The 23,935-nt window shown below is 36.5% G+C and overlaps 1 protein-coding gene and 1 pseudogene across 6 annotated transcripts in view; one reads left to right on the top strand and one right to left on the bottom strand.

The window, feature by feature from the left end:
- Positions 1-23,935, top strand: part of BMPR1B (bone morphogenetic protein receptor type 1B) — a 437,941-nt gene that overhangs the window by 220,255 nt on the left and 193,751 nt on the right. The gene's annotated exons all lie outside the window — the stretch shown is intronic.
- LOC101422974 (serine/threonine-protein phosphatase 2A 55 kDa regulatory subunit B alpha isoform-like) lies at positions 17,573-19,384 on the bottom strand (annotated as a pseudogene).

Genomic DNA, 23,935 nt, shown 5'->3' with positions numbered 1-23,935 from the left:
GTTTTTGATCTTTGATTAAAATGTCAGGTAATAAAAATATTATGTGGGTTGAGATCTATCTGAAAAAAAATCTAGGATAGAGAGTATAACTTTAGTTGCAACTTGAAAAGTTTTTTGCATTATTTATTATTTTTGAAATCCCTTCAAAAGTAAAAATTAAAGAGGCCAATGAGAGAGCATTTAAAAATTAGATTTCAGAGATTTCAATGTTAATTGAATTGTCTGCATGTTTTCAGCATCAAAATAAAAGTGTAATAGCTCTTTAATTATTGTTTAATTTGAGAGTTAATGTCAACACACATTGAATGATTGCATCTTAAAGACCAGTCTCCCTTAACTCAAGTTAGAATTGTGTTGGATGCTAAATTATATCTCTTTTTGCTAATATGAAGCACTTGACACTAAGTGAATCTTTCTGTTTTATGATGGCAGTTTTAGTTATAAGTCAACATTTAAGGAAAGCCAAATTATATCTCAATAAAAGGAAATATTATATCATGTGAGCTGTTCTAAGTGAAATGACTCCTGATTATAACTAAAACTCTTGCTTACCATAGTAATAAAACTCTTGCTTACTATAAACATAATTTCACAGCATAAATCTCCAGTATACTAGAATCTTTAGAGATTTATATTTTTGGACATCTTTGTTTTTCCTGCTCTTTATGCCAGTTTACGATTTTCCGGGACAACCCAAGTCAGTGGGGTTAGTTTTTTACATAGCCACGTGTCTTTAGAATAGTCAATAATAATGTTTAAATGGAACAGGAGAGAAAAATATTTGGCATTCTGAGGCAAATTAGGTCTAAGGGGTTGCTTTAATTTTAAAAACAAAAGCTCTACTGTTTCTAGCCAGAAAGCCAAATATCTTGGAGTTAAACATGGAAAATGTTTATAGTGTTGTATAGTTTTATTACTACAGACAGAAGGAAAACAGTTTATTGAGTACCTTTCAGCCAGTAAGAAATTTTTTACGGGGCCAACAATCAAGAGGTGAACAAAAAACATCTTCTGGTGTAGGGAGAATGAATGATAAAGGCTCATGATATTTAGACATTCCCTTTGAAACAAGTGTCATCCTTTTTGGCTTTTATATGACGGTAGGCAGCTAGCCGAATAGAAAGGTTTTGTGAGTTACAGGATTGTCCTTAGTGAGGGGGCATGCCCTGTTTTACCCTTCTTCTTTCCTGTTTGCTGGAATGCTATGGCTGGAACTCAAGCCGATATCTTGAACCCAAACTTGGAAGCTATGTGTCTCTTAGAATTGTGGAGTTGCAATAGCAGACTTGGAGGTTTTGTTTACGATGAGAGAGAAGTGAACTTCTGTCTTGTTTAAGCAACTGTTATTTCAGGTTTTTAATCACTCATGGCTGATCATACTAGTGACTAATATGACCCCCTCCTCACCTGTATCTCATCCATGTGCCAGTAAACTATGCCCCATGGGCCAATGCTGGTCCACCACCTGTTTTGTAAATAAAGTTTTATTGGAACATGGCCACCTTCTTTTGTTAACATATTGTGTATGGCTATCAATATGACTGCTTTCCTTCTGCACCCTCAGAGTTGAATGGTTGTGCCAGAAACTGTATGGGCCACAAGGCCTAAAATATTTATGATCTGTCCCTTTAAAGGAAAAGCTTGCCAATCTCTGATCTACTCTATCAAATGACTCATTTATTTTTCTCTCAAAAATATCTCTTTTCTTTCTCTTTTTTCTGTATTCTTACTGATCCTTTTAACCTCATTTGAACTACTTTAGCTATTTTATACCTTAAAGAAAACTTTCTTAAATCATTTGTAAGTCTATCATTCTTCCCTTCTATCACATATACTATAAAAAGTAAGCTTTCTTAAACATAGTTCACATTATGTCACTATTCTGATAAAAAATTTTCAGCCACTTCATTTTTCCTATAGCATCAACTCATAATGTTTTTGCTTGCCTTTTATGAATCTATATTCTTGCTCTACACCAGCATGCTAGCATTGTTTCCTCTTCTTTTATTAATTAGTTCACTTAAAAGACTTTATAAATGCCAACATATGCTAGGAAAGTTAAGACAAATCTACAGCTCTGGTTATTCTTTGTTTGTAAAATATTGGCAGATTTTGACTCGTCTCTTTGCACCAGTCTTCCTGGTTCCGGTCAGACTTGCACTCTGATTTCTGGGTGGGGTTTCTGGGATGCAGTACTGATCATGTTACCCTCCTGTTACAACCTTCGGGGACTTCATATCACCTCCATGGCAGGCCCTACAGATTAAATCTCATTTTGATGGCATAGCATACAAGGCCTTGTGTAATTTGGCCTCTGCCTATTTTTGTAACTCCATTTCTTCTCTGAGACTGTCGCCTTATACTTTATCTTTGAGGATGGTTTGCCATTTCTTGAATTTTCCACCCTCTACCTGATTTCTCTTCTTTTTGTATACATAATGCCTTTGTCTGGAATAGCCTTCTCTCCCCCTTTTCCCCTGTCAATCTTTTCCTGTAATAATAATGTGCTCTTATTAACCCTTCCTAGATTAAACATAAATGCCATCTTTTAAAAAAATATTTTAAATTTATTTTTAAAAGATACTTAGAATACATAAAATGCTGCCTAAAAAAAATGTAAAGGATTCCCATATGCGCCACTCCCCACACCTCCCACTTTTCCCCAGAATAAATGGCATCTTTATTGTAAAGTGTCCCTGTGCCCTTCTTCCCACTTCATTACTATGTTTTCTGGCTATCTTAGAACCTTGTTGTATTAGTCAGGATTCTCTAGAGAAACAGAATCAACAAGAGATAGCTGTCAAAAATAAGAGATTTTATCAGAATCTCTCATGTGACTGTGGGGATGCACAAATCCAGGTTCGGCAGGCAGGCTGTAACCAGGGGCTCCAATGAAAGTCCAGTGAAGGTTCTTGATGAGTTCTGGGAGATGGTGGCTGTCCAAAGACAAGCTGGGAAATTCTCACTCAATGCTGGAATCACTTCCCCTTTTAAGGCATTCAACTGATTGGATAGAAATGTCACTCATTGCTGATGGCAGTCTCCCTGATTGATGTAATTATAACTAGCTATTTATGATTTATCACTGCAGTGAAGTCTATGGTGACTAAAGTCCATAAATGCCCTTGTATTACAGTTAGGCCAGTGCTTGCTTGACCAAACAACTGGGCACAATTACCTGGCTGAGTTGACACATTAGCCTAAGCATCACATTTGTGCACAGCTATTAACTGAGCACTGCTATTTGCAATAGCTCTTAGTTTCACATAATTATGGTGCCTCTACCAGACAGTGAATCCCTAGACTGAAGACTCCTGGTCTATGTTCTCCTTGCATTTTACAATTTTCCCTCATAGAAATTATTGTTGTTTTATTTTTATTTCTTTGTGGTATTATTAGATTAATATCTTTCTATAATAGTTCACCACTGTATACCCTCAAGTCAGCCTGCATCTTTTTGCTCATCATTGAATTCCTCAATGCACAGCTGAATATTTTGTACATAATATACACTTAATACTTGATCATTGAATGAGTGAATTAATTTGTGGAGGGCAAAAACTTTTTTTCGTTTATGTTTATGTCTCTGTTACATAGCATGGATCTTGATTCAACAATGTTGACTGATCACTAACAAAGCCTTCAAGAGAGCCTTTTCAACATAGAGAGACTCTTCAAATAAGTATTATCAGAAGTCCAATATATAAAAGGGATAAAAGCAGAACTACCATTTTTCTCTCTCCCCAAACATTCCTTCCCCCAGTTGCTTCATGAGGCACCTTCATAGAATCCTCAGAGTCCCATGGTTAGAAGACGGATGGAAAGTACTTTTAGAGCAGAAATAGCATTGGGTATTAAGGCAGGTGAGCAAAATTTACATGTAGCCCTGCCTGTAGCTGTGTGACTGTAGGCAAGCCATTTAACTTGTCCAGGATTGTGTTTTCTTATCTGTGAAATGAAAGGTTTGTCTTAAATGTTTTATGTGTTTCTGTCTAGCTATGTAAGTATATATAAAAGTTTCAGGTTTATTCCAGCCCTTCCTTGGTCTCACTCAAATTATATTCTCTAACTGAAGTACTTTTGCCTCTACCTATCTTAATCCTAAATTTCTCTCAAGACTATGCCAACTTCAAACTCATCGAGTTTATTCAGTTTCTACTTCCTTATTGCACCTATTACACTAATTGTGCATACCAAATAAACTAGAATCTAATATACTGAATTTCCCAAAGCCATTGAGTAGTGTATGTTCTAGCGAGTCAGTTGGACTGACATTACCACTATCAGTTTTGCTTACCTCAAGTATCCTAATAGTACTTCAAAATATTCTTTCCTTATATATGCTATGAAACTTCTGAAAGTTGTATATATTTTATTCGGACACTGTGTGTGCTGCCTTCTGTCAATCAACACCTTAGATTTATCTGCTATTAGCAGAGATCTCACCATATATTTCTACATATCACCTATCATTTGCTATTTACTGGTTTACTGAAAAATCAGTTACAAGTTAAACACCTGTTTAGTTAATTCAAGTTAGAAGAAGTAGATGAAGATGTGCTTTGTATGTTGTTTGCTAAGACTGTCCTTCAAATGAGATAGTATTCATTTATACCAAGGGGGCAAGCTATTAAAGCTTTCTTTCCCCATTTTTCATTAGATACAACCACAGTGCATAAAAGAATCAGACAGATATGAGTTTGTATCACAGCTCTGCCACCTTACCAGCTCCATTATCTTTAAACACACTAAAATACCTTTGACTTTAATTTCCTTATTTTAGATGAGAGTAGTACCTACTTTAGATAGTTGTGAAGATTAGTTGATTCACATAAATCCACTACTTGGCATATAGTAGGAACTCAACCAAGATTAACTTTTCATGATGTTTCTTATCACTGGAGAAATTTGAGATGAGCTCCTATGACCACAGAAAAAGAAGAGTTATTCCATAGATTTTATGGAAATCCATTTTTTTTCCTTGCCTGCATCATATGAAATATTTTGAATTTGAGGTATAAACAGTTTATTTTCTCCAGGATAATTTTTCCTAGTCTAAAAATACTGAAAGAAATAGGAGAAAATGAGTCAGTCAATTTAATTAAATAATTGTTCAAATTCTGAGATAATAGTATATTTTTCTTCTGAATTTATCAGTGGTACACAAAAGAAGTGACTTTCTGGTGAATGTGTTTCAAAAAATATTTTTTAAATTTAGATTGAAGGTATAAATTGTGTGTGTGTGTGTTTTCCCATGTTTACATATATGTGACAGAGTATTACTATGATAAACACATCTTTAGGCACTCAGCAGCTCTGATCAGTATTTGAAGCAACAGCATGGTAATGCAACAATGGAGCATTTGTGGAATTGGAAAAGACAAAGACCATTGGAAAACAAGTTAGTTCATTGGGACATAGGGAAAGCTTTAGGCAGCAAAGCACTTACTGAGGATGAACATATAACCCCAGTTGTAGAAAACATGATTTCAAATCTCTCAACACAAAGTCTTGGCTTTGGACTCCTGAAGTTTAAATATTGACTTTTGAAATGGGATGAAAGTTGATATATGCCATGTTGCAATATCTCTCTAACCACATGTTAAGTGGCAATAACACAGCCTTGTTGGATAACTGGGACTGTGTTGTTTCTGATTTACAACCCTGATAATTTTTCTTGTTCTGGGAATACATTGCATGAGAACACATACAGAGGATAAAATTAGCTTCAAACCTCCTTAAGTAAAAGTGAGAATTCTCTTCATTTAACCAAATTATAAAAATTTAGATTTTAAAATGGTGTTTAAATATATAGGTAGAATTACTTTTCTTAGAGAAATTTTCAAAGAATAAAGAATACAATAAAATCATAGAAACAGAAGTAACTTCAGGAGTAACTGCAGGGAGTGAAAGCTCAGTTTTAGAAGAAATAGAATGCTTAAGTACCCAGGAAAATATCATACGTGTAAAATTCTAAGAAAATAGGCATGTTTCTGTTTATTCAAAATGTAAAGAATATACCATAAAACAGGGCAAACTTTTAAATCAGTCACAGTGTTTTTTTGTTGTTGTTTTTGTTTTTGTTGTTGTTATATCCATTATACTGTGGATATAAGCATGAACTCTTTGGATTGACCTATATGGAGAAATCCTCTAGTAAATGGGCAACCAACTTGTGTGTCTATATATAGCATAAATGATTTCAAGAAAATTCGTCTTAATTATTATGCCTGAAAAATTCTTGCATTTCATCAGGTTTAATTTAAAGTATACATAACAGTTGAAAACCTGAATTCTAATGACTAACTTCAGATTATTTTCAATCATGAAAAGTATTTGATATGTAGATTTATACTGGAAAATTGTCATGAACACAAACAGCTATTCATTAAGAGCTGGTATGGGTGAGTTAAAGAGCAGATACTTGAAGTTCTATGAAGGGAGTAAGGATCCTTTGAGAAATGTTAGTCAATCTGTAATGGAACACTTATTTCATCTTGGGAGGTGACTAGAAGAGGCAAGAAAACCAAATTGTGAACTATTTTTATATAAATACTGTTAAGTAGGAAGGAGATAGCAATCTAAGACAAAATATGTCAGAAGTAATGCGCAAGTTGTATAAGTTCACAGAAGAATATAAACCACAGAATTAAAGGACAGTTTGTTTTTGATTTTTGACTGTGGCAAAGACTTTTTTGGCCCTTAAATGTGTCCTCTTCTACCCTATTAAGTAAATATAGAAACACCTTTAAAATCTTTCTTGGGCATAATGATTAATGGTATTTGAATTGGGAAGACTGCACAGAACAGGAGCCATTTGGAATGTAGAGACTATGAATAGGTGCCCTATTGTTATAGGTTATGCCTGTCAACCAAATTTACTATAAATTAATTTTCTTTAATTGCTTTTGATTTTCTTACTATTATTGTAGAATAGATAACTTTCATCAACTAGTGTTTTTGCCCATGTGAAAGAGATTCATTTTCCTTTATCTGTTTAATAAAACAGTAAGAATAGTAAGAATTGTTCTGTAAGAACTCAAAATTGTAGTACTATAAGAACTCAAAATAGATCATATCCAGAAATTTATTAGAGCACATGAGATGTAACAGATTCTGGAAGAATGGCCATTTCCTTTATCTCATTTGGGAGATTACTTCACAAAAGTAATAATATATAACATTTCATTAGTTTAATTTTTCCATTTACCTCAAACTATCTAAATGCATGTGGTGACTTTACATTCAGGAAGATCTTTCCTTTCCTTTATGCCATTTTTGAACTTTCAAATCTCTCCCAAAATTATTATTTAATAATATCAGTGTGGTTTATTATGCTCTCTTTGAACAGAAGGGAAGAGGTAGCTAAAGGCCAAAGTGATTAAAATTTACTAGCAATAGTGGTTCCTTCCTGTCCCATGTCCCTTCATTCCTCCTTCCTGGGTCATTGAGCCTCCATCTGGAGTAACATTATAGTGCCAAGTTCATATTTGAGAAACAGCATCCCAAAATTAACTTTACATTCCTTGATTTGGATTTATCTTTGATCCTTATGCTAAAATTGAAGACTGGTTCTTGGAGTTGGGCAGGGGGCAGGCACACAGCCTATGGGCCTTAGGGTGCACTCTAGGATCCGTTTTATTAAGTCAAGGAGAATTTAAATTATTTACAAGTGACATTTACCACAAGTCCCATTATGTATTTGTACCCTTGTTCTCTGTTCCCAAATAATTAGGTTTTTGCCATATTCCTTGAGATTCAGCTCCATCTTATCTGCTGCCAGATTTTCCTGATCTACCTGTTTTTCTCAGCTTCTTCCTGTTACTTTCGCTGTGGGTCTTGCAGCAGTTTTACAAACTATTTATATTATTAGATAGCGATTTTTTAGCCTAACAAAAAGTACTGATTATTTTTAAAAGATCCTATTTGCTTTTTAAGGATTAAGAGTTTGTGTCTTTACTGAAATAGTGTCAGATAGCAGAAAACTTCCTCCTCTGCTTTACTTTTCTCTTTACCATTTATCACTGACATACTGTATATTTTACCTTTGAATCTTATTATGTACACTAGAATGTAAGATCCATTTGGACAGGGAATTTTGTCTGCTTTTTTCACCCTCTATATCTTCAGTTCTTATTATAGTGCCTTGCACATAGTATATACTCAATAAATATTTGTAGACTAAAATTCTAACTTAGTGAAATGTTTGTGTCTTGAAGTTTAAACATCTGCTAAAGAGTACATGATTACTGTGTTCTGCTAGCCTTATGCTTCCTTACAGCTGTAAGGAGTGCATTACTTCCATGAATTTTTAAATGTTTACTGCACTTTAAAATATTTAAATATCCCTACATGCCAAAATTATAATTACAGATGACTTTCTTAGTGACTTATAAGCTAGGGTTATTTTTTTTATATATCTTGTTTTATTTTTTCACAGTCCTTTACATTTAATTTTCCTGTGGCTTATGAACCCATTTAAATCAACCATAGCATATTTAATTGATTCTAAGGCACTCTATCCTAACACATTTTACAATTGCTGGATTTGATATGTCTTACATTTGATTTTTTATTTATGTTTTTTACATTTTTTCCCTTTCTTAATGCTACCTAATATAGTGTGTCTTATAATAATGATGTTTTATATTTGATGAAATATTTTAACTATGTTTTGAAATTTTGGATAGTTTTGAGACGTATTAAAGTTTAGTTTCCAAAGTAATTTGTTTCCATTTGAATCACAAAGCTATTGGAAAGCCTTCACTTGATAATCTTTTCACATACTGTATCTACTTTCATAGACTTCAGTTACTCTAATAGTAACATTTTGGAGAGGGTTTGCTATAACTGAATATGAAATGAGGGAGAATGATCACCCAGTGATAATTTCAAGGTAATACTTCTGATATAGAATGTAATTTAATAGAAAGGTAATGAAATAGAAACCTATCCATTGTCAATTTGACAAATTAAACCAGCTCACTTGAGGGATTCAGATTTTTAGAACCCAGTAAAACAGATTGCTTAGTATGTTTTGTCCTCTACTAGCTTCTGACTAAAGGGACCCAATGCTGACAGTGTGGACAAATTTGAGCACCAACTCAGATATTTCCTAATAGGTGACCTGCTTTGTAAGGTGAACTTTTCACTCCTTAAATAAACCAGAGTTGCCCTCTGGAGATCTATTCAGATTTTTGATAGAACATTAGAATTAATAAATGTTTCTGAGAACCTAAGTTAGGGAGGTAAGGAGCTTCTAAGAATGATCTGACACCATAAGTTTTTGGACACACTATGGGATGCTGCTGACTTGAACCACGTTTCACCGTATGACTTTATAGAAAGTCACCTAACCTCTCTGGCCCTCACTTGCAGTACTTGTGAAATGACAGGACTGGACCATGGAATGTGAGAAATACAAATGATACTTTTTTCTAAGAATGGCTGTGGTTTGGAAGTGTCAATTTGATTCAACTAAAAAAACATTTTGTGTCTACTGCTTGGAATAGAGTGATGAATTGGCTTAAAAAAAAAAACTAGTATGTTTGTTAATGCGTTAATCACTGCTTAAAAATTAATAATTTATTATCCAAGTTGTCATATTAAGGAAAAATCATTCAGTTCTTGCCTCTCTTACCCATGGTCAATTATTCATTCCAGAGTTCTATTTCATGTGACAATTGCAATGTGATGGATAAGCATATACAATTCTAATTAAACTCAGAGAAGACTTAAAGGTAGGCAACAGTAAGCCGTTTCATTTCCTGATCTCACTGAGCCTGCCACCAAAAAAATTACTTCTTATTTTTTTGGTAGGCCTATTGCATTCCATATTTAATATTACTAGAATTTTTCAGATTGTTTTAGCCAACAACATTCAAGTTATAAAGCATCAATTATCTTTGTATAAATTTCAATAGCAATGCTTACATAAATTTCATTAGCAATAAAATAAAATCTAATTGAATGCAGTTGTTATTGTCCATGAAATTAGAAGCTAGGACACAGTTTATTTCTTATATAACGCTACATATGATTTTTTAAGGGGAAGGAGAAGCAAGCCATAACCTTTTATTTTAAAACAAGTAATTTCATTATTGCTCCTTTTAAGTGAGTTATTTTAGAGAAGCAGGCAGTTTTTAAAAAGAAACCTTTTTTTCTTATTTCAGAACTGATGCACATACATTATTGAACATTTACAAAAACACGGAGGAAATTAAAAAGTAGCAATCATTTTTACATCTACAGATAAATCGCTTAGCTTTTTTGTCTATCCTTTTTTATGTCTTTCTCCCTCCAACTCTTTTCACCGTTTTAATTTTCTTTTTAAAGATTTATCAGAGTATTCCCATTTTTAGTGATTTCTATGGCATTTGCTATATATAATCAGAATAAGATGCCATAATCAGTTTCTGTTATCTCCAGCTTTATAAAATTCATTCCAATCTATAGGGGCTTAAAACAATAGTAATTATATTAATATATCTCTCACAGTTCCTGTGAGTCATGAATTTGGGTTAGGATTTAGCTATTTGATTCTAGCTCTGAGACTCTCATGCATTTTTAGTCAGACAATGATTGGTTTTGGAACAGCCTGTGACTTGCCTGGTGTCTCTCTGTTTTCTTGTAGTCTCAGGCCTGTCTGTGTGATCTCTCCACATGGGCTAACTTGGACTTCCTCACAGTAAGGCCGCCTTGAGGAAGTCTGATTGCTCGTATGTTGGCTTCAAGTGTGAGTATTCCTGTGAGGAAGGTGAAAGGTGCATAGCCTTTTGTTTTGTTTCAGTTTGCTAAAGGTCTGCTGATGGAAAGTACCAGAAATGTGCTGGCTTTTAAAAAGGGTATTTATTTGGGTAAAATAAAGTTTGTGAAAAGTCTAACTTAAGGCACCACAGGGGGTGCTTTCTCAACCAAGTCAGCTGCCACGTGTTGAAGCAAGATGGCGGGTGATCTCTGCCTGGTCCCTGCCATCCCCTCTGGGCTGTACTATTTCCTGGAGCTCAGTTGAAGGTAATCAGGCATAGGGCTTATCTCATACCTGGCCTCTTTTCTCAGGCTTGGCTGATCGCTTTCTTTCCAATTTTAGCTGCAAGCTATCAGGCAAGTTGTTCATCTCTCCCTGGGGCCTCAGCTGCTTGAGCCTCTCCTTTCTGCCACATGGCAGGATCAAATATAGCAGAGCTCTCTTTTCCAGTGTGTCACCATTTTTTATTGGACCCATCAAGAGGGCGGAGACCCAACCTGAGTCATACTTCATTGACTTAGTCCATTTGAAAAGGTTGTTCACACCCACAGCAGTGGAACAGCACACAAACAGAATCTTTCTCTTTTGGGGATTCATGAAATAATAATTTCAAACTGCCATACCTTTTATGATCTAGTCTCTATAATCATATAGCTTCACTTCTGTTGTCAAGGATTCAAGGCGAGCCTTTGGCCATGGGAGCCATTGAGTAGCAGGAGCCATGAGTGTGCACTAACCTGTGGCCGTGGGCTTCAACAAAGGCCATAGGACAAGAACATGAACAAGTCAAGGCACGGTCACTGCCACAGGTGCCTCACCAAATGCACCAAGTTCATGCATCATGTGGTCTGGAGGTTTGTGACGTTGCCCCGAACAGTGGCATGCCAAGAAGCTGTTCAAGCTCTCCAAGGATAAGTGGGCCCTCAAGTTCATCAAGAAAAGGGTGGGGACACACATCAGTGCCAAGAATAAGTAGGAGGAGCTGAGCTACTTTCTGGTTGTCATGAGGAAAGCTGCTGCCAAGGAAGTCTGAGCTGTTCTTCCTTGTACGTAATAAAATGTTTAGAGGGAGAAAAAATGGAAGGCGAGGGAATATAATCTCCAACTCTAAAATGCTTGATGGTAGGAGTTTCAGAGTTTCATGGAAAGAAGAACATGTGGGATGTTGTATTAGTCAGACAAAGGGGTGCTGATGCAAAATACTAGAAATTGGTTGGTTTTTATAAAGGATGTTTACTTGGGGTAGGAGCTAACAGATTCCAGGCCATAAAGCATAAGTTACTTCCCTCACCAAAGTCTTTTTGGAGCAAGATGGCTGCCGACATCTGTGAGGGTTCAGGCTTCCTGGGTTCCTAAGTTTCTGGCTTCAAGGTTCCTTCTTTCCTGGGACTGGATTCTCTTTCCTCTGGGTGCTGACTTCCCAGGTCTTAAGCATTAAACTCGAACATCAGAAATCCCCAACTCTGTTCTTCATCTTGCCTTTTATCTGTGAGTCCCCACCCACCAAGGGGTGGGGACGCAATGCCCTAATCATAACTCAATCATGCTCAGGTACAGATCAGATTACAAACATAACCCAGTATTTCTTTTTGAAATTCAATACCATATCAAACTGCTGCAGATGGGAAGGAGATATTATTGTGGTCATCTTTGAAAAATATAATCTGACCTCTGACCAAAGCCATCTACATCCCTCCTACATGCAAAATACACTCCTCCCCACCCTTAGAATCCCCAAGTCTCGTTAACATTAAAACATTAGGTTAAAGTCCAGGATCTTGGCTTCTAAATCAATTCCAAGTGTATATAAGGTTTCTTGGATTTAGATCCTGGAATATTGAAAAACTAAAGATTCATCTAAAAACTTTCGAGCTAAAGATTTAAGTTATCTGCCCTTCACACATCCAACATTCAGCAGTGGGATAAGCATAGGAAAACACTATGGACGCTTCTGTTCAAAAGGGGGAAATGAGAGGAGCTACTCTTCCAGCAATTCTGACATCTAGCTGGTGATATTACCATTTGCTTGATCAGGGCTTAGTCTTCGTCCCTGGGGTTTGTTCTTTGTGATTTTTGCCTACTTCCTGTGAAAATCATTCTTTTTAAAAAAATGTGGCCTATGTTTATAGTGACTGGTCTTCTCAGCCTTCTTCCTGCATGTGGATGTTTGTCATCCAAAGAGTCCAAAGTTGACTTTTAATTTTTGTAATGTCTTTGTCCCTTGCATTCTCAGCTGGTACAATTCCTTTAAAAACTTTGAAGGTTTCTTATGTCATTTATAATGTACTCCATTAGACAAAAGCCACACCCACAAAATGTTTGAGAATTATTTCCTTTGTCATGAGTATCTGTGAGGCTAGTATGGGATAACACCCTTAAGATCCTACAAAGATATTTTATCTGTCATCACCTTAATAAACCCGGGGTGTTAATAAAGGATTTTTTGTAGTCTCACACTTGCTACTTGTCTTTATTTGTAGACCATGTCATTCAGACCACACCTGGGATTTTATCTTTGTTCTGAGGCTCTTTCTTATTTTGAAACTATTGCTCTCTGAAGAGGCTGGGAGTGAAAAAATGGTTTTATTTCAAACCTAGCAAATTCTGTCTCCTTTTTATAGTTCTGCTGAAATTTTGCTGAAATCTGAGCAGTTTCCTTTTTAACTCTATTTTCTCTATCTGTGTCTTTTAAGTAGCAAAAGCAAGTGGGATGAACCTTTCAGCCTTCAGTGGAAAAGTCCTTAGCTTGATCGTTTGAGTTCACTACCTGTTATTTTCTATTTTCCAAATCACTATGGACAATGGTATTGCTACATTTTTGCCAGTATGTAACAAGATTTTCCTTTTCTCCAGTTTCCAATAACATTAATCTTTGTTTCTATGACATTTTTACAAACTCCTTTAGTCCCATCAGACTTCTTCTCCGTATCCTTCCAGATTCTACATGCTGTTCAGTCCCAAGACCAATATTGTGAGTTTTGAATATTTTTATAATAGCACTCCACTTCTTGTAATAAAGTATGCTCCGATTATCTATTGCTTTTAAAATAAATGGTGGCTTAGCACAGCAGAAACAGTTTTATCATTCCTCATTGTGTTATATTTGGGCAGGGCTCAGCTGAGTTTTCTGGCTCAGGGTCTCTCATATATTTGCCTCGAGCTGGAAGAGTAGGAGATTGAAGCAGATAGGAGCTGTCCGAGCATCTTTCTGTTCATGTAGTCTCAAGGCTCCTCTGGTCACTCCACATGGAGCAGTTTGGTCTTTCTTTTTTTTTAAAGATTTATTTTTTATTTATCTCTCTCCTCTCCCTCCCCCCCCCCCCCCAGTTGTCTGCTCTCTGTGTCCATTTGCTGTGTGTTCTCTGACCGCTTCTATCCTTATCAGTGGCACCGGGAATCTGTATTTCTTTTTGTTGAGTCATCATGTTGTGTCAGCTCTCCGTGTGTGCAGTGCCATTCTTGGGCAGGCTGCACTTTCTTTCGCGCTGGGCGGCTCTCCTTATGGGGGCACTCCTTGCACATGGGGCTCCCCTACGCAGGGGACACCCCTGCGTGGCACGGCACGGCACTCCTTGCGCACATCAGCATTGCGCATGGGCCACTCCACATGGGTCAAGGAAGCCCGGGGTTTGAACCGTGGACCTCCCATGTGGTAGATGGACACCCTATCTATTGGGCCAAGTCCACTTTCCTAGTTTGGTCTTTCTTACATCACAGTGTACTCTGACTAGTTAAACTGCTAGAATGGTGGCCAAATCCTTCAAAAGCATGTATTCTGATGAGTAAGGGGGGGGGTTGAATTGCATTTTATGATTTGGTGTGGTAAGTCAAATAGTGTTACTTTTGCTGTAGTCACAGGGCCATCTGATTCCAGGAGAAAGAACTTAGACCCCTCTCTCAATGAGAGAAGTCAAGGTTTCCTTGTAAGAAGTGCATTTGGGATGGGAGATATTGTTATGGCCATCTTTTGAAAGTAAGTTTAACCACACTTCTTTAAATACAGTCTTTACAGATTAACTCCAAACTTCTAGAAATATAAGTATAGATATTGAGAGAAAGAAAAAGCCTTTAACGCTAAAAACAAATAAACATCTTGAACTTATCCTCACATTTTGCCATTTTAGTGGATTTCCAGTTATAGCATTTAATAGTATTCTAAATTTACTGTTTTTCCCTTGGCAAAGCTGAAGTTATGATTGTGGGTGGTGCATGTTTTATGTTATATCAAGTCTCAAACATGCAGAATTTATGAATGGAAATAATTTTAACTGGCTAGCTATTGAATCCTTGTGTTTTAGTAAGAAAAAAGAAAAACGTTCCTTAAAAATTAAGAGAAATTACATCTCTTCCTAAAATCTAGCTGTGCATAAGTATTGACAGATTGTAACAGTGATTCTTAAAATTAATCTTTTAAAAATCAAGAACCATATGGTTGAACTTCACAAATATGAACAGTGAAAACTTCATTAAAGGTGACGACCGCAAAGCTGTGAGCACTGCCTTTCTTCTTGCCCTCACCATATTAGTGCATCTATTGTCCCTACATATGTGGGCCACATGTGATTCTGAAAAATTTTGACTGTTTGGATGTTGAGTCTGCATAGGCTGGACCTTGTTTGCTGCATCTCATTATTCTCTGCTTTTACCAGCTATGCTACCCAGCTAGTTTTTGTGGGAGAGCATGCAGCAGCTTGTGAAAGCCAAGGACCAGGAAACTGTTACCTGTGTGAATCATGAATATACCATCACAGGCTGTGGGGCCAAGTTCCATTTAGCCCTCTTCAGAAGGATGAAAGGTGATATGAAAGGAACAGAAAATACTAGAAGATGTCATCACAGTTCACTGCCATTATTGTACCTATGAAATCATGCCCCCTTTTAGCAATCAGCCTGCCTAATGACATTAAAATTCAGTTACCACAAAATTGAAGAAGTGTTTCTTAAGTGAATTACTAATTACTGTTTGGATGATGTTCTAAAATATATGCAAAGTGTTGTTATAGTAAGTTCTAACATAGGGACTCTTTACTCCCTGTCATAGTCATAATTTTGCTTCAACAGTTCACCCATAGGTAAACTCTTTCGTGATGTAAATTGAATTCCAGCAAGGAACCTAATGAAATTGTCAGTAGATTCGTTCTTTTATTTGCAATCTGGTATTTTTAAGTCCAAAATAAATAGTAATTATATTACATTAAACTTCTCCTGTGTGCTAAAATTTTTAATTTGTAAGACATAACATTGCCATAAGTGTAAAGGTAATATAGTTGAATTGTCTAATCATTTTTCATTATTGAAGATAAGAACAATAGGAAGTGGATACATGTGAAGCACTGAGAGTCATCTAAATTCAAAGTTGTTATATTACTATACAACCAGAATATACTAAACTTCTCTAATAATGTAAATGCCCACTCAGTTTATCTTTTAAAAATAAACTCCATTTTTTTCTCAGAGCTTCTGGAAGATTGGCAAAAGTACACTGTACTATTAACAATAGGAGTTCTCTTTATCTTTGGATAAGGTATCATTGCTTATGGACAATGTAGTCATATACAGATCACTAAATTTTTATTTGCCACAACTGTTGGAGTACATTTAGCACTTTTTGAGCTCTGTGCCGTTAGCATTTGTCTTTAGTAATAATAGCTTTGGAAAACCAAAAATAGAAGAAAAATATCTATGATAAAGTACATTTCATTCAGATTTGACAGCAGTAAAATACAAAAAAAAATAAGTCTTTAGGGCAGTGTCAAATTTTAGTTGGTGAAATTAATCACTGTAAAACATTTTAAAAACTGAAGTTGTACAAATTTGGTTCCTCTTTACAACAGCACCCTAACAGATAATGAGTTAAATATTAATACAATGTGTCCAATACCCTTTTAACCACAGTGAAAAAAATCTCTAGCAGCATTTTATAAATTGTGACTCCTTGGTAATACCATTATATATTCAAAACATGTTTATCCAGAACAAATACCTCTTCTCCATGTAAAAGAACACTTGTTAAAATAATTAACAAAATTACTAGTAAAACAAAATTTATTTCACTTCACTGCACCTAAATATTGGCTTAAAGAGGTATATTAAAAAGAAAAAGAAAACCAGATTCTCCATTCTTTGATACTTTTATTCATAGTGTTTTTTTCTTCTTCCTTATTTTCAGTGCCAGACATGGCAAGGAGTGATTACAGCCAATTGTTATTAAAAACATTTGTTTGTAACATATACCCCCTTTACCACTGACCCTAAACTGACTAATTTTGCATGCTTGCTTGCTTTCTTTAATACACCACCACCAAGTCTGGGTGGAGAGGATGAGGGGAAGAGAGATGAAGGGAAGGGGCTCAGGAGACCAGAGGGGAGGAATGACACAAACATATATTAAAAATGAGCTATATTTCATTTAAAAAGGGGGGTGGTTATACCTCATAAATGATACAGTAATGAGGATACACAATTAAATCAATAGCATGTCTGAAGGTGTTACTGTATTTGACGTCTTCATAATGGTAAACATAAGAGGTGGAGTAAATCCATGTTGATACAGTCCAATCTATTCCGTTAGGCAAGATGGTTCAAGAAGTCATTTAAATTAAAAGTGCCCTACCCTTATCTAAATGGCTAGCAGACATGGAGAACAGCACTGTGATGAATCCACAGAGCTTTCTCCTTGTAGCTATAAAAATATGTTGTCAATTGGAACATTGTTAAACACTGGAAATGGAAGCCACAATGGACCTCTGTCTTTTATAGGTATGAATATTAGATTCAACTATCTCAACTAAGCGGCAGTAGGATCTTCTGCTAGGAATGCCAACCTTAATTTACTTTGTCTTGAAATATATGCAGATTGTAGTTGCTAGAGCAATGATATTTTCCTTGGGGTGACGGCTGTATGCAGTATTTTCTTGTTGAAGTCTAGGCTGTCAGCACTTATTTCATCTTTCTTTTGCTTGCCACTTGCATAGACTTTGCACGGCTTCAAAACCGTGCAAAGTTTATTGTTTTCCTGTGATGCTTCTAGGGTTATTTCTCGTTTTGTGTTCCTGTCAAACATTCTGAAGAAATTATTATAAGCTCCAGTAATAACAACACTGTCAGATCCATTCCAACAACATTCAAATTTGTCAAAAAATGCAGTCATTTTCAAACAGTGAACAAAGTTTACTTCTGAGGTATTCATGTACCTGGTAAGTTTCCACAAGCCTGTTTTTTAATATTTAAGCCTCAAATTATGACTGACAAATAGTTTCTAGTCATCATATATCGACCACTATGACTGAATTTAAATCAGAAATAGAGGAGATGAGTTCAGGAAAAAAAATGTCCTATTTCTGGAATCTTCCTGTTCCTCAAACAGTTTAGAATGCCTATCACAGAGGGCACATGCTCTCATGTCACATAAGTGAATTGTTCCTTTACTGCTGCTGTATACAAATGTATTACAGATGTTTGGATGGAATTCTGCTCTGTTAATTCTACCATATTGGCAGGCTTGATATACACAATATTAAAATTCCGTCTGTAATTTCCAGATGCCAAAGATTAATCCACAAATCATCTGTAGATAAATATGTTTCAGAATCACTATTACTAGAGTTGATGTGATATGTAGGAGCATTAGCAAATATTCTTCATGGACTGGCCTCAACCAGCCTGGTACCTGTGGTGTAGTAACTGTAGCAGGATCTTTATACCTTCTGTCTTCCTCTTTCAAGCTATTCCTTCTGGTCTTTCGTCCCTTTCACTGATTTTCCATAATTTAATTGTTTTATAATGGGTAGAAGATAAAACTGAGCTGCATTTTTCTGGGGCAACCACCTAATTTTCTTGATCTTTTCTTCTATTTCTAAATTTTTCAAGTAGTCAAACTGGTTCATGGCTCTGGAAGGTGCTGTAAACATTATGTTCTCCTCTGTTATGAGACTGGATTTTGTTCTCCTATTGAAAGATGACAACTCTACCACCTTTATCTTCTGTTGCCAGTAATTCTCCAGAATGATTGAATTCTACTGTAGAAATTATATCTGATTGTAATGTTGCTATGGAAGTCAGGGTCTAAAGGGTAATTTTCAGTGATGTATTCTGGAACCCGTCTCCTTTCTTTTTTTTTTTAAACTTATTTATTTATTTAACTCCCCCCCCCCCCCCCCCCAGTTGTCTGTTCTCGGTGTCTTTTTGCTGCGTCTTGTTTCTTTGTCCGCTTCTGTTGTCGTCAGCGGCACGGGAACTGTGGGCAGCGCCATTCCTGGACAGGCTGCACTTTCTTTCGCGCTGGGCGGCTCTCCTTATGGGGCGCACTCCTTGCGCGTGGGGCTCCCCTACGCAGGGGACACCCCTGTGTGGCACGGCACTCCTGGCGCGCATCAGCACTGCACATGGGCCAGCTCCACATCGGTCAAGGAGGTCCGGGGTTTGAACCGCGGACCTCCCATGTGGTAGACAGACGCCCTAACCACTGGGCCAAGTCTGTTTCCCCAGTCTCCTTTCTTTCTAACTTGTTTCTGGAAAATATGATATGTTTGGATAAGATGGAATGGAACCATACCCTTCTGCTACATTATCATCTATTGCTCCTTTCATCTGAGAAAAACACCACTAAATAGCCTTCTCTCCTCCAGCTGCTGCCATGTTGCATTGCAGATAGTGCCCCTCCTGGGTTCCTCAGGTTCTCTGCTTCCTGAAGTCACCCCCCTCACTAGGTGATGGGGGTGCAGAGATAGAACCTAATTTTTAAGACTGTTGAATTGTTGTTCACAGAAAAGAAATTAGGTCATTAGGTAAATAGTAATGAAACATAATGAAAATGGTGTTATAAAAAACACTGAGAACTGGATCATAAAAGTAACATGAGATGGGCAGATAATTGGATTGCCTGGTTTTAATAAAAATATTTTTCAGTCATTTAAAGTTATTTCATTTGTACCTTAAAATGTACGTAACAATTTATAGCATGTTATTTAGTTTATTGTTCATTCATGAAAATTCAACTTGATTTTTATTTCCTTTAAACCTATTTATTAGTTGTCTACCAGAATATAAATGTAGTTACTTTTGAAGTCTGCAATTCACTGATTTTCATAATAGTAATTGTATTAAGTACACATGTTCAGTATTATACAGAATCAGATAAACCAAAATTCTTTAGTAATTTTAAAACAGACTTTTGGGACTCCATATTTTTTTTCCTTGCCTCATAAGTGGCCTTTCCTTCCATTTCTCTACCCATCCTCTCTACCTAGCTTTGGAAATTTTATCATGTCACCCTGCTTATCACATATGCGTAGTTCTTACATTGCATTTATTACTTTGTTTTACAGATTTTGAATGTGTGCTACTTGCAGGAAAGGGTTTGTCTTATTTATTTTTGTGTGTTAGGTGCCTGGCAGATATTAGATATTTAAAATAGTTTACTGAAGGAAGGACTGAGGAAATGAATTTTTGGCCCAATTTTTTTTTTTTTTTTAATTTGAATCTGTAGCCTTTAACCAAGGAACCTTCTTTCTCATTGGTCTACCCTTCTCGTTTGGAATATAACAGTGCCAGTCATTTCACATTTTCTAGTCTTTCTCATTTCTCTTCTTTTACCAGTGAGGGAGGGAATGGTAATCAGGGCTTGCAAGTGATAATCTATAATTGCATATGCTTGTACCATCATTAGTATGCTTTTATGTTTCTTCCCTTCAACAGTAGGAGGTTGATAGCTCTTTATTATTTATTCATTGATTCATTTTTTAGTACTACCAAGAAAGGTATTGTGGATATACAAAATGGTATAAAATATATCTCCTGATTTCAGCTGTGGTGTAATCTACTAAAAAAGGAAAGACAGGTACATAATACAAGTTGAGAATATAGATTTTGATGAAGGTACAGAAAAAATGCAGACTGTTTTGAGATAGAGAGATTACATCTTGGTTGGTTTTATGAGATTTCATTAGAAATTGCCATTCTTTTTAACTCAACATGCTGTGAACTCCATGATGAATGAACTGTGCAGAAAAATTATCAGTTGCCCTAAATTCCTTTAAAGAAAAATTGGTATTAGTATGGTATACATACAACTTTGATAAAATATTATTTTGGGAAGTTAAAGAGAATTAAAAGTAACTTCTATTGAGTGGTTGAACTTTTTTTACTAAAATTGTCTAAATAATTAGCATAGTTTAATATGTTAATAGATGCTTGAGGAGGTGCTGTATCAGTGGAAATCTGAAAAGTCTGTAGCTCACTTCAGAGGTATTATAAATCAGTTTTTAACTGATTGGTTTGCTTTCCTGAAATGTGGCCAGTATATAATTGCTTTTGCTTTTCTTATAATTTAATTTAGGTTTCTTCGTTTATGCATGGTAATGAGCTGTTAAAAAAAAAATAAGAATCTAAGTTGACTCCAAGGGCCAAAATGAAACTTTTACTAGAATTACAAAACTTCATCCTCTGCTCAATGCACACCAAGAGAAGGTATCCCCATGTGTTGTTATTTGACCAGTAGAAATGCCATCTGTACCTGATAAGTGTATCTGAAGTATTTTAACCCAGGATGAATCTCAGGTTGTGGCAGTCATAGTAAAGGAGCCCCGCCTCTCAAAAAAGAATATTTCCTAGTTGAATCTTGCAGCTTTCGGGGATAAACTTGTCCAAATTCCATGTCACAAAATGATGTGCCTTTTACAGCAGATGGGATTGAGTACCTCACACTAGTGAAATCTCTGTGGTCCATATTACAAGTAATCAAAAAGAATAATGTAAGCAAAATTAAAGTACTTATCTTGGATTTTTCTTATATGTTTTTCCTTTAAACAGATACCAAAGTTATTCAAAAATTATAAGCAAAATACATTATACAGTGCTCATGGAAAATACATAACAGCAGTGAATCTGAAATGGATATAATTGCATTAAGCATTTGTAAAGGAACACATTTTCACCTAAATCTTTTGAATTTTTGGACAGAAGCAAGCTTTAGAGAGGAATGTATTCCTTAGGTGTATTGCTTCTTCTTACCAACTACTAGGTAGAAATTTTTTAAAGTAGGTGCATGACAGATGAAATTTTTATCATTCAGTAGGTGCTTATTATAACTAAACTAAAATTTAAATGTCATACCATGACCTAAAATAGTGCTTTTCAACTTTGACTGCATATCTGAATCACAGGGAGAGCATTGAAGAATATTGATATCTGGCTCCTCCAAAGATTTTTATTTAATTGGTCTGAGGACTGGTCCTGGCATCTGGAATTTTAAGTTTCTCAGGTAATTCTAATAGCACAGTTTAAGAACCACTGGCCTGGGAAGTGGACTTGGCCCAGTGGATAGGGCGTCCGCCTACCACATGGGAGGTCTGTGGTTCAAACTTGGGGCCTCCTTGACCCGTGTGGAGCTGGCCCATGCCCTGTGCTGATGCACACAGGGGTGTCCCCCATGTAGGGGAGTCCTACATGCAAGGAGTGCACCCCGTAAGAAGAGCTGCCCAACATGAAAGAAAGTGCAGCCTGCCCAAGAATGGCGCTGCACAAATGGAGAGCTGATACAAGATGACACAACAAAAAGGAACACAGATTCCCGGTTCCGCCGATAAGGATAGAAGCGGTCACAGAGGAACACACAGTGAATGGACACAGAGAGCAGACAACGAGGGGGGAGAGAAATAAATAAAAATTAAATCTTAAAAAACAACAACAGCAACAGAAAGAACCACTGGCCTAAAAAACCTCTCACCATTCAGCCACCATCTAATATTTTTACCTTCCTTCCTTTCTTCCCCTCCCATCATCCCCTTTTTTCTTTTGGTCACTTGAATATCAAGAATGTTCTTACCCCCGTGTGGAGCTGACCCACGCACAGTGCTGATGGATGCAAGGAGTGCCGTGCCATGCAGGGGTGTCCACCGTGTAGGGAACGCCACAAGGAGAGTAGCCCAGCGCAAAAGAAAGTGCAGCCTGCCCAGGAATGGTGCTGCACAGACGGAGAGCTGACAGAACAAGATGATGCAACAAAAAGAAACAGATTCCTGTGCCGCTGACAACAACAGAAGCGGACAAAGAAGATGACGCAGCAAATAGACACAGAGAACAGATAACCGGGGTGGGGGAGAGGGGAGAGAAATAAATAAATAATAAAATAAATCTTTAAAAAAATGTCCTTCACCACACCATGAAGCCAAGAGTGCCTACAACTGAAAGCAGGAGGATTGCATCCAGCATCCATGTGGAATCTAAGCCCCCTCTTGACATAGATGTGGGATGGACACAACCAATTCAAGGTCCACAGGAAGGAGGAATACAGTAAGGATTAGTGTGGACTTACTGATATTCTGTTCATGAACTATTGTGGTTAGTAATCAAGAAAATGTGGCATTGGTGTGGAAAAAGTGGCCATGGTGGCTGCTGGGTGCGGGGAATGGGAGGAAGAGATGAGATGTGGAGGCATTTTTGGGACTTGGAGTTGTCCTGGGTGATGCTGCAGGGACAATTACTGGACTTTGTAGATCCTCCCATGGCCCACTGGATGGGACATGGGAGAGTATGGGCTATGATGTGGACCATTGACCATGAGGTGCAGCGATGCCCAGAGATGTACTCACCAAATGCAATGGATGTGTCATGATGATGGGGGAGAGTGTTGCTGTGGGGGGAGTGGTGGGGTGGGGGCGGTGGGGGTGAATGGGGACCTCATATTTTTTGAATGTAATATTTTTTAAAAAATGAATTAAAAAAATAAAATTAAATAATAAAAGTAAAATATACATAAGAAAAAAAATGTTCTTGCCCTGGTAGCCGTTACTGTGAGTGCAATTAACAGTGCTGAATTATAGATGTATATGTAGATGAAAGGGGAGGTTTTGATTCTTGTATGTTACTAGAATTAAAGTTAGACAATAAAACATGGAACTGTATAACAACAGTGAACTCTGGTGAAGCTATGGACTGGAGTTAATAGTACAAGTAGAAGAATGTTCTTTTATGAATAATATCAAATATGTGACACTAACACAAGAGTTAATATTAGGGTGCTATAAGGGAAAAATATACCTAATGTAAACTATGGAGTGTAGTTAATGGTACTATTTTAAGATTTATCATCAGTTTTAACAGAAGTACCACACTAATGCAAAGTGTCAACAATAGTGGGGCATATGAGAATGCTATATTTTTTTATGACTTTTCTGTAAAAATACAACT

This window comes from Dasypus novemcinctus, chromosome 1 (genome assembly GCF_030445035.2).
Source record: "Dasypus novemcinctus isolate mDasNov1 chromosome 1, mDasNov1.1.hap2, whole genome shotgun sequence".
In the NCBI taxonomy this organism is placed as follows: Eukaryota; Metazoa; Chordata; class Mammalia; order Cingulata; family Dasypodidae; genus Dasypus; species Dasypus novemcinctus.
The sequence above is the reverse complement of the archived record's forward strand: the minus strand, read 5'-3'. Positions and strand labels throughout refer to the sequence as shown.